This window comes from Zea mays, chromosome 5, assembly GCF_902167145.1.
Source record: "Zea mays cultivar B73 chromosome 5, Zm-B73-REFERENCE-NAM-5.0, whole genome shotgun sequence".
NCBI classification, from domain to species: domain Eukaryota; kingdom Viridiplantae; phylum Streptophyta; class Magnoliopsida; order Poales; family Poaceae; genus Zea; species Zea mays.
This window is the reverse complement of record NC_050100.1, coordinates 219,962,461-219,976,197: the sequence shown is the minus strand read 5'-3', so window position 1 is coordinate 219,976,197 and position 13,737 is coordinate 219,962,461. Positions and strand designations below refer to the sequence as shown.

Sequence of the window (13,737 nt, the reverse complement as noted above, 5' to 3'; positions counted from 1 at the left end):
TACTGATTCTGTATTCATGCTGAATATTTCCTTGTAGCCAATGACAGTGAGCCAAAATAGCATGTACAAGCCCTCCATTCAGCGTTCTTTGAGAATGTCTTCTTGTCGGAGGTGATGCGCCTGGCTTCCTCTGGACGATGGTGACGGCTGTGGGGATTCGGCGTTCAGCGAGGGTGGTGGCAGAGGCTGACGAGGACGGAGGCGGCGGCTGGGCCGGCGTCCACGCTGCTAGTAGGGTCGTCTACCCGTCGCGCGTCCATGGCGTTAAGAAGCTCCATCAAGCCACCACGGTTAGGGCATGCCGGTGGCGGCGGCGCCATGTTGCAGTGTCCTCGGGCCCGGCGATGAGCAGGTGGCGGCGACAGGTGTAGGCTCTAGCGGCGACGAGAACAGCGTTCGGCGAGGGCAGCTGCAGACTGGAACGATGTCGGTGTCGACTCCAATTAGGGATGAAAACGGGACGGGTACCCGGAACGGGTATCGGATACGGGTACCAAAACGGGACGTAATTTCGGATACGGATACGGGTATTTTGTTTGTCGGGACGGATACGGGTATTACCCGGATATTGAACCTCGGATACGGGTAGGATACGGAATCACTAATACCCGGTCAGTACCCGAAAATCCCGGGTCGGATACGGGTACCCGGAATTCGGGTACCCGTTTTTTCTTTTTCTGCATAATATAGTTATAAAATCATAACTTTTACATATGAAATCGGATGAAGATAAAGTTTATATGAAAATTGTAGAGCTTGAAGAGATCTATGACTTTGTAATACATCATGTTTTTGTTTAAACAATATTTTAATGATTTAATTGTATTTTGATGATTTTCTATGACAAGAAATTAATAATACATAAATAGCCTCAAAAAATTGTGAAATTTTACGGAGATACAACGTATGTCCATATGTAACCATAAAAAATGTTTGGATCATAAGATCTATAAGATGCCCACATTTCTTTCCTTTCACTTTCACTTATTTGTATGAGTTACATGTGAAAATAGTGTAAGTATCCAAGTTTCAATATAATCAGTACTTCACTTTATCATTTTTATACGAGGACTTGAGTTATCTTCATATAAAATGTTTATTAGTTTTTGTAACTTATTTGCAAATTTTTAGAACTAGAATATTTTATGAATTTTAAATATTGCGGTGTTGGTTCTACAATGTTCTTGTGATAAGCAACTTTGAACTGCATGATGTCAATTTTACCGGTTTCCTTTCTTACATCTGATGTATCATATACATGATTATGTATTGCTTAACTTATGGATGGTTGGACAATTAATATCATCGGATGAACTACCCGACAATTATCCGGTACCTACCCGAGTAGTATCCGTTATCCGTTTCTTACCCGTCCGGATTATTACCCGGTCCCGTCCTGTATCCGTCCCGAATCTTAACTACCCGTATCCGGTCCCGTATCCGAGAGAAATACATTAGGGTAGGATACGGGATGACCCTATATCCGGCTGTATCCGTCCCGTTTTCATCCCTAACTCCAATGGTGGCTTTGTGGTCCTTCTACGAGAAGCCAATGAGTCTGGTCTGTTTGCCGTTTGGGGAAGAAGGAGAGCGGGGGGGGGTTTTGCAAGAAACAATCCACATCACATGACAGGCTGCGGGGGGTTAAGTGTTAAAGTAGCGGTGACCATCGGATCGTGGTTGGAGGGCTAGGATGGGAGATGTGCATAAGATACGCTGCCGTGACGCAGAGAGCTAGAAAAAGGTGGCAGGTGGGCTTGTGTTGGGCCTGCCATTGCTCCCTCTTGTCAGTTGTCGCTCGACTACAGGCTGAAACCAACAGGCCCAGACGCCCGTGGCCACCGCGGCCTCCAAGATGCCCCCTGGCCCTGGCCCCTGTAGGAATGCTTTGCTGGTGCTGCTAGTGCAGGAGGCGGCCAGGCCAGGGATGCAAGAGGGCTGCTAGAACTGATCCTGATTACCGACCAGCGTCGAAACCATGCGTCGTCAAACCCCTCGTGCTTCTGAATTCCAGCGAGGCCTTTTCAATGGCAAGACACATGCGAAAACCATGCATGACATATATCCGATCGATCTGCCATTGTCGGAAACACAGGCTTTGCCCACTGATAAAGCATGCATGCCTGGACTCTGAAACCCCTCCGATGTACGTACGGCTGGCTGCCTGCTAGTTGCCGTGCAGTTCCCCGCAACTTGAGACAGACAGCGATCGATCTGCCGTCACGTTCACCGGCCGTGGCAGCTTCTGGTCCTGCGCGCGATGCCGCAATCTGCCATCACCAGCAAGCTAGCGACGTCGCCGTTGCCCGCGCGGTAACAGTAACCTGCGACCTGACTGATTCTTTGTTTCAACGCCACCAGACCGGGCGGCCGCGCAAGAGCCGTGCCTTTCAAGAGCTGTCCCCGGGTGTTCCGACGTGTGACGCCCAGTCGGCCACGCCTGGAACGACGAAACGCGGCTCCCCGGATGCCGGATCGGTGGTGGACTATCAGCCTCGCTGCAAGTACCTCTCCGACGTTTACGCGACGATGCCGCCCGCGCGCGGTTCGTGATCGTGAGCACCCGCGGCGCGGGCGCCACCACACATGCGCGCCCGGCGTCACGTCGCGCGACGGAGACGGATGCCAAGGAGCCCGCGTGAAAGACAACCCCGCAATATTCATGATCGTCAGCCTGATAAAGACTGGAGCGCAGTTCCTATATATATATATATATATATATACATACTAGGTGAGTGCCCGTGCGTTGCAACGGAAACATATAATATCATAATAATTTATATATAAAATGTGTCTTATATTGTTATAGTAAGATGTCCATCCTAACGATACAACGAACCCAACTACAACTATATAATATCATTTTCCTATATCTATTTCTAATTCATCATCATTTTTTCGCAGCTAACAAACAACCGTATGCATGGAATCCAGTCCTTAACAGTGTCTAGGGGACACGCATGGGATACGCCATATGCAGCGTGAGAGAGAAAGAAGCTGCTACCTAGGGGCTACGGAGGGGGCAGCGCTGCAGTGACAAGAGGAGCATTGTCGCCTCTACAACGGCTACAGTGTTAACGGAGGGAGACTCCAGTGGTATGCGCTGCAAATAGCCTAAGTGCTTCCTCACTGTGACTTCTGCAGATGATGGCCACATGTGCTTGGCTGCTTGCAAATAAGCAAATGACACCGTGCTTTCTGCTGGGCTGAACACACCATATTTCTTCATAAGCATGATTAGTTGAATACTGAGTTACTTTTCATGTTGTAATTTCAGTTTCAAGGTTTAGTACTAACCTTTCCGTTTTCATTGCAGACATCTTGATCATTTCTGAGATTAAACTGATGATGCTGATGCTCGTTTAGTTATCTTGGTTTGGAGATATATCAGATATGGGTGATCGGAATCATGGACGCTTTCTCCCTCTACTGCTCTATCTACATCTTTTGCTGCTAATAATTCAGTTTGCTATGATAGATATAGCCTCCAAGAAGCAAGCACTCCTTGCTTTTGCCTCTACAGTCTACCATGGCAACAAGCTGAATTGGAGCCAAAAATATCCCAATGTGATCATGGCATGGTGTGACATGCTCATTGGATCGATCGTGTATATTGGCCCTTAGGGTGCCAAATAGGGCTGGAAAAAGCTGGCTCGGGCTCGTAGCAGCTCGCCTCAACTTGGACCGGCTCAACGTTCAGAACGTGCCCGAGCCAAACCTGTTTTTGTGGCTCGTGAAAAAAGCGAGCTAGCTCGGCTCGGCTCGCTGCAGCTCGCGAGCTGGCTCGTGGCTCGACCCAACAACAATTTGTTACATAAAATCATAGTTAGTATATAATATTAGTACCGAGTTGACAATTATTTTATGTTATTTGAGATTACTATACAAAATTAATCTATTATCTATATTATATTAGTGATATATCTATTTTACTAATTTAAAATATTTTTAAGATTTTATATTATAATTTAGAGAGCAGATCTACATTTATGAGTAGGCTTGTTGGCTCGGCGAGCCAGCTCACGAGCCAGGAACGAGTCGAGCCTCTCTTGCAAGCTCGCCAGATGGGCGAGCCGAGCCGAGCTCGGCTCGTTTCCACCCCTAGTGCCAGGTGCTGGTTTGATTGGTACCATTTTATTGTTAAAGTTGAATGATGATATAAAACTGTAAATATTTCAGGACATGCTGAAAAATCTCACAATTATACCAGTCACTGTCGATTCATTGGCATAATCATGGCTGATACGGATATTGCTTCTCTGTGTGTTGCCACTTAATATCATACGGCTCCATGCGTCCTCATCCTTGATAGTCAATTTAGGTTGACTCAACTAACATACCACCCTTGATAGCCAATCCCTGGAATGTGAGCAGCGATTACAGAAACTTCTGAAATACTGACAGAATCAATGGAAATATTAATACAAAAAATAAAGCAAAACTTATAAGAATATACAGTACCGCGACAGAACATTTAAACTGAGCACACTACTTATTAGTTATCTGTCAGTATCCGAATATTAACGAACTGAACCTACAACTTAGGTACAGTTTGTACTACCATTAGTGTTTCTAGATGATCCATGATGGCAAATTCTCGGCGCTGCAGTAGGAGGAAAGGTACATTCATTGGGTGGTTGGTGTAGTCATCTTAAGACTCAACCTGCAGGTGTTAATGTTTTCAAAACTTGCAATATCCAGACAAAATACCCAGTCAACCTGTCATTACTGGGATAGGTAAATGTGGTCTTCACTGGAGAGACATCGCGGATTGTCCAGTTTTTCAGGACAGGTGGGGCTGGTGTTACTGAGTATGAATGCAGACAATCATTGATTCAAATATATCACGATTTATTTTCTGGGGTAAATCACTTGAAGTGTTAAGCTACATAGTATAAACATGATTGGAGATATTTGACAGAACAATGAATCAAGCTTTCTCCATTGAGCCTCAGGAAACTACTTCGAACTTTGACGCCATTCAGATATATCTACTTCATTGGATTTTGCAGCCCCCTGAATCTGGCCCTCGCCGGACATTTCCATAGGCAGAAAGTTCAACAAGATCCATGTCCCGTCCTGCCAATATCAGATAGGGTTATTCAGTAAGCTGAGGACCTAAATCGCTGATGCTCCTCTAAAATAAAGACCGTTTTACAACAGATATTATTTACCTGAAACCCTACAGTATGCACTCTTCTGTATGAGCTCAGATTTGGATATCTCAGTCTTGTTGCCTTTAGATCGATCCACCGTAGCCTGCAAGCATAAATCTCTACACCAGTCATCTGCTGTGGTTTTCTGACTTCTAAAAATAAACAGATCCATCACTTGCTCTCACCGACCGGAGATGGGCTGGGCTAGGCCGGCGAGGACGCGGGAGAAGCCGACGCGGAAGTGGGCGACGACGTCGTGGGAGTAGGGGCTGCAGTCGCGGCAGACGACCTCCATGGCCTCCACGAAGAGGCTGAGGCTGCGCACCGGCGGCACGTACAGCGTCAGCGGGGCCGCCGAGAAGGCCGCCGCCATCAGCAGCTGCAGCATCTTGGACGAACGCACGCCTCCTGGTTCTTCCTCCCCCTTCCCCTTCGCCCCCGCGACGAGAGCCAACCCAATCAGATCTAGGCGGCTCGGTCTTGGGCGTATGGCGTGGGAGACGGGAGTGTTATGAGGCGGCGGTGAGATGGAAGGGACAGACACCGTGATTGCGGGGGACGCCGAGATTGTCGCGGGGGAGGGCGAGCTTGCCGCGGTGGACACCGAGATTGCCGCTGGGGAGAGCGAGCGCCGAGATTGCCGCGGGGAGGGCGAGGCGGGCGGGATGCGGGGTGCGCCAGCGGCAAGCGGCAGAACATGCACCTGTGCACGCCTACAATAGGCACTTCAATAGTAGTAGAGATATATATTTTTACTTTGCCCCCTTCTTCCTTGTATAGATATCCAAAACCTGCCGTCCGCAGCGTAAACGTGTCGACCCAGATATGGAGGCCTGTCGATCGAGCCAGATATGCTCTAAACTGTGCAGGACCAGGGATCACCTCTAGCTAGTTGATGCTCTCATATCTCATTTAAATTATATTTAAAATTCTAACCATTATCTTATAATAAAACAATATGTGTTCATTTAAATTATATTTAAAATTCTAACCATGCTTATAAAAAATCAATATGTATGGAACTGTTCAGATTATTAAAAAAATTTGAAGTTTTAAGCACTATCTTGTTCAAATAAATCATCAAGATACACTACCGGAATCCGAGGCTTTGCGAGTGTCGGCCTCTTTGCCGAGTGCCTTTTGTCGGGCACTCGGCAAAGAAGGCTTTGCCGAGGGCCGCACTCGGTAAAGTTAGGCGCTCGGCAAAGAGCCCCTTTACCGAGTGCTGAACACTCGGCACAGGGGGCTCTCGGCAAAGTCAAGTTTGCCGAGTGTCAAACACTCGGCAAATGGGGCTCTCGGCAAAGGGCCGTCAGCGGCCGTCCCAAAGCTGACGGCCGTTAATCTTTGCCGAGAGCCAACAGCTGGCACTCGACAAAGAGTCTTCTTTGCCGAGTGCCACATACTTGGCGCTCGGCAAAGGACGCTTTGCTGAGTGTCTTCTCTAGACACTCGGCAAAGTATATTTTTATTTTTTTTATTTTGTCTCCCAAAATTTTTGTGGTATGTTCCTACAATATGTAGACCTACATGTATCATTTGTGGACAATTTTAACAGAGTTTTCAATCGTTAGTAGATTTAGTTCGTTTATTTGAATTTCTTCGGAAAATTTAGATTTGAACTACAGGTCACTCAAAATTTGGAAAACCGTGCATGCAAAAATGATATTCATGTTACTTAGCATAAGTTACGACCGATTCCAGGAGCGGACCGGAAACTTCGAGCAACATGCTCACTAAACATGGTCGTGAACTTGCCATCCACATGTTTAAAAATTGTATAAAACACAAACAAAGTCAGAAAATCATGAAACTTGGCCATGTGTCATGATATCATATGTACAGGCTGCGATAAAAAATTGAAAAAATTTCGAGAAAACTATGACGTGCTATGTGTACAAACCTAAGAGATCCACATTGAAACTCTATGATTTCATGTGTAGTTCTCTTAGGTTTCTACACATAGTGTCTCATAACTTTGTCCAAACATTCTCAATTTTTTATCACAACCTGTACATATGATATCATGACACGTGGCCAAGTTTCATGATTTTCTGACTTTGTTTGTGTTTTATACAATTTTTAAACATGTGGATGACAAGTTCATGACCATGTTTAGTGAGCATGTTGCTCGAAGTTTCCGGTCCGCTCATGGAATCGGTCGTAACTTGTGCTAAATAGGACATATATCATTTTTGCATGCACGATTTCCCAAGTTTCGAGTGACCTGCAGTTCAAATATGAATTTTCCGAAGAAATTCAAATAAACGAACTAAATCTAATAGTTATAAAAACACTTTTATAATTGTACCAAAATGGTACTTGTAGGTCTACATAGTGTAGGAACACACAACAAAAAGTTTGGTTGCCAAAAATAAAAAAAATAAAATATACTTTACCGAGTGTTGTCCAGTTAGCACTCGACAAAGACGGCGTTGCCGAGTGCCTGTCCTTGAGCACTCGGCAAAGTTTGTACAACACATCTTTGCCGAGTGCTCTACAGCTAGCACTCGGCAAAGGCGTCTTTGCCGAGTGCCCGCGATCCGGCACTCGGCAAAGGCGTCTTTGCCGAGTGCCCGCGATCCGGCACTCGGCAAAGTTTATTTTCAAATTTTTAAAAAATCTTTGCCGAGTGCCGGATCGCGGGCACTCGGCAAAGAATGTAATTTAACCGCCCGACGGCTTTCTTCTCTCTTTCTCTCCTTTCACTTCCTCTCTTCTACCCGCCCGCCACGCCGCCGCTCTCACCGCCGCCCGCGATCGCCGCCAGCTCCAGCCTCCCGGCTCGCCGCCGGCGCCGCACAGCCTCCCCACGCGCACCGCCGCCGCGCCCCGCCGATACGGCGCACCCACCGCCGCGCCCCGCCGTCGCGGCCACCGCGGCCGCGCCCACCGCCGAGCACCGCCGCCGCGCCCACCGCCGGCCGCGTCCACCGCCGTCGCGCCACCGCCGTCGCGCCACCGCCATCGCCGACCCAACACCGTCCCGTCTTCTACCCCGGCCCCTCTCCGACGAATTTAGTGAGTATAATAAGTTTAATTAGTTTAATATGTATTTATTGAGTTTATAGTATATGTGTTTAGTGGATTTAGTGATTTTCGTGAATTTAATTAGTTTTGTATGTGTGTTTAGTGAGTCTATACTATATGTTTGTAGTGAATATAGTGACTTTAGTGAGTTTAATTAGTTTAGTAAGTGTGTTTACAGAGTTTATACTATTCGTGTTAATTTGGCATAATGTGATGGTGGATATGGATGCCGTTTAGTATGTGTGTATACAGAGTTTATACTATTTGTGTTCATCATGTCGTTTGTATATGTGCGTGTCAGCCATCGTGCTGTTAGATCTATTTGCAGGTTTTGGAAACCTCCCCGTACAGGGGAAGTGCTGCCGATTTTTTTTGACATGCTTGTTTATTTTTTACAGAGAAGACACTTGTCTTCCTAGCCACTGCGGGTCTGCCTGCACCGCGTCGCGTCGCCACTGCACCGACCCGCCACAGCCCCACTAGCCTGACTCCACCGCCACCCTAGGTATAACCTCTATTTCCGCATCATGGTCGTAGATCACGTAACCCAGTTAGGCGTCTCCCGTTTGAAAGTGATACGGTGTAGATATGCAGATCTTTGCATATCTACAAATGTATCAGTTTCGAATTGTCCACTTTTTTGGACAGCCCGCGGTTGCGTAGATGGTGTTAGTTTCATGCTCTACTCCGGTCCAAGATAGAGTTTCGGCGTCACCTCCCTGTTGTTCTCTGGACAGTACACTCTCCCTGCCAGGACGTGTATCCGGAGAACAGCGGGGAGGTGCTACCGAAATTCTATCTCGGATCGGAGTAGAGCATGGAAACTAACTCCATCTACGCAACCGCGGGTGGGATTAGGACCTATCATCACCTATTAGAAGGTAGGAACGTAGTGTACATGCATTATGAAGCGTCCCCAATCCTCTGGGACTCAAATGTGATACAATTACTAGTCCCAGGAGGCTAGCAAACACATTTATACATCAGATGATACCAAATCTACTTAAACGAGACAAACCTATAAAGGTGGCGGTCAACTTTAAGAGTTGGTCCACAACTCGAGACATATCATCAGAGTGGGGCTGAAGCAGCCCGATATACGCAGCGAAGGAAGTCAGCGGTCCAACAGCCACAGGCAAGGTTGGGAACAGTCGTAACTCTTACCCGATCTCCTTTTTCTGAAAAACAACAAATAAGCAAGGGTGAGTACAAACGTACTCAGCAGCCCACCTTCACCCGCGGAATGGGGAAATCAGATATAATGCATGGAATATGTAGAGCTCAGGATATTTGCAGAAATAGCAATATTTTATGCAGGGTTGTTTTGAAAAACATTTTGTATTTTGCAAAGTACATCCTCTCTAAAAGGAGCAGGAAGTTTTTCAATATTAGAACAAAATCCCCTGGACTAAACCATCCAGGTATCTCAGCAGTTTCCCACTGGTCTTCCTTTTCAAAAATAACTACTGGACTTCCCGTCCACCATAGCTCACGGCTCAACCGCCGGTCCTTATAAAAACCACTTTTCTCAAACGCACCTTTTTTGAAACAAAACACTAATGGCCATACCACACCAGACTCGTCCATTCCTGTGGACACAGACTATTCGAATAGGTTTTCAAACTCTGCGCAGAGGTGTACACTTTACCCACTAGCCCGGCTCTGCGATCTCATGATCAATGAGATCCGTATCCGAATCTCTTTATTTCCCCGCACGTCCTAACCTTAACGGTTATACCGGAAGGAGTCAGGCCACCGCCATGTCCAAACCGGACAAAACTTTCCCCCTCCTTATCCTCTCGGTGCTCCTCAGCCTTCATAACCCTGGGGTTGGACCGTACGAGTTCAGATTGAGTGACTGCCCACATAGTCTCGAGTGGTTGTACTTGTCATGAGTACAGGTAGTGAAAGATGACAAACCGGTCCTTATACGAGGGGACAATCCTTCTGCTCATGCCTAAACCAGCTGAGCCATCACCTTAGGCCCTCCCCTAAACCAGGGAGTCCCTGATCATCCCTACTCAAAGGTGATAAGGGTGAAAACCCTTCATCATACACATTTTGAAAAGCATTTTCTTTTGAAAACTCACACCTTTCCTCAAATCATTTGTAACAAATATATCAGGGATTGATTGCGGCAAGCGGCTGGGTGGCCATAATAACTTGTCTTAAAATCATATCATGCATAAAATAACAGGCTGAGGGTTGTGGTTGTAAAACATAGGTAATTTATGCATCAAAGGGATCCAGTGAGCTTGCCGTGCTTATCCGGCGAAGGGGGAAGGGGAGTTCGCGGAACTGGCTTCTAGCTCCACTTCCTGGCGTAGACTTGCAGATCTGGCCTCCACGAGACGGCACGAACGCTCCGATAACTATGCAACATGAACAAGCAAACATACAAACAAGCAAGTATACCAACAAATATTTAGTATAGTGGTCAGAATAGCGATATATGGATGGGTAGAGTCTTGAGTAGAATTTGTGTCATGTGGTGTTGAGATACTACTAGTGGTGGAGCGGAGGTGCTTACCAGGAGGGTGGACTGGAGGCGAAGCGACACTACGCGTGTAGCCGGCAGAGCAGAGTAATTGAGTGGGTGGGGTGTTTGCCTTGGCTGAGGGTGTTGAGTGTGTGGAGTGGGAGAGGGTAGTTGGGGGTATTTATAGCTGGGTGTATGTGGTGTAGCATAGTGAAGTTCACTGTTGGTGAGAATAGTGACGAATGAATCGTCTGACTTGGTATGAACAGGAGAGTTATAGGCAGAATATGGGACAAGAGTATTTTGGGAGTTTTCTGGAACATGAACCATGCTTAAGGGATGACATGGTTTGATAGGGAATGGTTCGATAAGAATTTAGAAACAAGAATTATTGGAATCTGAGTTTGGAAGCCTGGTTCAAAGGAATCTCAAAGTTAAGCATGCTCAACTTGGAGAAACCTGGGATGGGTGACCAGATGGGAAGTTCCCACTGGAAGGAAAATCACAGTCACTGGAGTTCGTATGACTGGAACATGGGTCTGGCTGGTCTTAGGTGGACTGGACAACATGACGGATGAGTAGTCGAAATTTGGGATGACTAGATGACCGATGAATAGTAACGATGATTAGTAACGATGAATAGTGGCGATGGAAAAGTAATTATAGATATCATCGATGAATAGTAACAATGATGAATAGTAATGATAAATAGTAACGATGATGAATAGTGTATGTGAATAGTAATGGTGAATAGTAATGGTGAATAGTAATGGTGAATAGTTCGTATGAACGAGCGATGAACGATGAATAGGAACTATGAACGAACGGACGAACGATCGAATGATCGGACGAACGAATGATCGGAATTTCGGCAGCATAACGGCAGGAAGAAGATTACTTGGACGAACGAACGAACGGACGAACGATCGAATGATCGGACGAACGAACGATCGGAATTTTGGCAGCATAACGGCAGGACAAAGATTATCTGGAAGAACGATGAATAGGGACTATGAACGAACGATGAACGATGAATAGGGACTATGAACGATCGAATGATCGAACGAACGAACGATCGGAATTTCAGCAGCATAACGGCAGGACAAAGATTGTCTGGAAGAACGATGAATAGGGACTATGAACGAACGATGAACGATGAATAGGGACTATGAACGAACGATGAACGATCGAATGATCGAACAAACGAACGATCGGAATTTCGGCAGCATAACGGCAGGAAAAAGATTATTTGGACGAACGAACGGACGAACGATCGAACGATCGGACGAACGAATCATGAACGATCGGACGAACGATCGAACGATCGGACGAACGAACGAACCAACTAAGAACAGGGGGATGAACGATCGAACGATCCTTGTGCTAGTGTGTGCTTGTGTGGAACATGGAGTGGGTGTGTGGGGGGGAGAGAGTTGCCATGAAATGGCTTGGGGTGGGATGAGAGGAGGCCCTTGCCCCTCTATTTATAGCCATGGTGGGGGGATTAGGGGGAGGGATGAGAGGATTAGTGGGAGGATGAGAGGATTAGTGGGAGATTAGCATGTATTTGTCTTGTATAAGTGTAATTAGCTTGTAGAGCTCATCGTATGACACTGGAGGCATATGTATACGTATGGGCATGAGGAAAGTTATGAAGAAAATATTTGTAGGGTCTTGAAAAATGATTCTGAAGGTATTTCTCAAGAGGAAAATATCCGAAGATACATCGGTGGAATATTTGGGCAGTATTTCTGGAAAGAAATCAACGGGGGGTTACTGGGGAAATATCTGAGCAGTATTTCTGGAAAGAATTTGAGGGGGATCACTCGGAAAATATTTGTAGGATATTTTGAGGAGGATTTTGGAGATAATATAGACCACTATATTTTATTTGTTGATATCATCTCGCAAACAAACATTTTGAAATGAAACTTGAAATTCATTTTGAATTTAGAGGGAGTTTGAGAAAATTTCAGGATTTGAATTTTTGGGATGCTACAAATCTACCCCACTTAAAAGGAATCTCGTCCTCGAGATTCGGCTTAGAAGGGTTATGGGTATAGCTTTACTTCAGCTACATATCTTCACTTTGCAGACTCTTCGAGGAGATGAAACTTCAACAAAATCCGGCCTTTGAGGGGCATCTAGTTGCCGATTGCAAACGCTGATTCTGGCTACTCAAGATCATCTTCAGGTTTCTAGCTTTCGCTTGGCAGCTAGCTTACTGAAGAAGCAAGATGCCAACACGCAAACCTTCCTCTTACGAACTTCCACAGGGATTTCTTCTTTGATTGGTCTTCTAGTGCTTCATCAACGGAACTTGGGTGACCACTTCTCATCCAGAAACTTATATGCTTTGATGATCTGGTCCTCCACAAGCTTGCTACAGGCCTTCTTCTTTTTCTCCATAGGAACCTTACTGGAACACTACCCCACTTAAAAAGAATGAGGGTAGAATCCTTGAATCTTGGGGATTTGAAGTCCTTGAAATACCTCATAACAAGGGTGTTACGGGTCCTTCTGCTACTGTTGCTGCTTGAGCAGGCTGCGGAGAAATGACTGACACAGGGTTGATTCTGGGACAACCTTCTTCTCATCTTTTCTTCACTATCTTCTTTTCTCTTCTCACTTCTCACTGCCTCTTTCTTTCTCTTTGCTCTTCCCACTCGAGGATTCTATCAAAGAGTATTACTATCATACACTGGAGGAAACCAAAGACTATGAACCATGTGCAACAGTCTTCAACCCAAGAATTACCTAGCATTGTGATCTTAGGGGCGAGGGAGTGGAAAAATGGGGTTGCTTGCGATTTGGCAGAGGGGATTTTATTGGGGCTGTTTTGCTTTGAGCGAGGTGGGGATTGAGGGAACTGGTGGGGGGGTTTATAGGCGAGTGGGGGTGCTCGGGTGAGGAGTGGTGGTGATGGAGCAGGTGACACGAGGCAGCAGGTGCGACAAGGGAAGGGGGGGCCTGGTGTTGCCGGCGATGAGGGTGGCGGTGGGTGCGCTACAAAGGTGGCGTGGGCTGCGGTAGTGCGCTGCAAAGGGGGCGTGGGGTGGTGGTAGTGCGCTG

At 46.4% G+C, this 13,737-nt stretch overlaps 1 long non-coding RNA gene across 1 annotated transcript; it reads right to left on the bottom strand.

Moving 5' to 3' along the window:
• Nucleotides 1–4,830: 4,830 nt before the first annotated feature.
• LOC100276962 (uncharacterized) lies at nucleotides 4,831–5,239 on the bottom strand. Its single transcript, NR_157045.1, has 2 exons — nucleotides 5,175–5,239; nucleotides 4,831–5,079 (listed from the first exon to the last, which is right to left on the bottom strand). It is a non-coding gene; the product is annotated as an uncharacterized lncRNA (long non-coding RNA).
• Nucleotides 5,240–13,737: the final 8,498 nt, after the last annotated feature.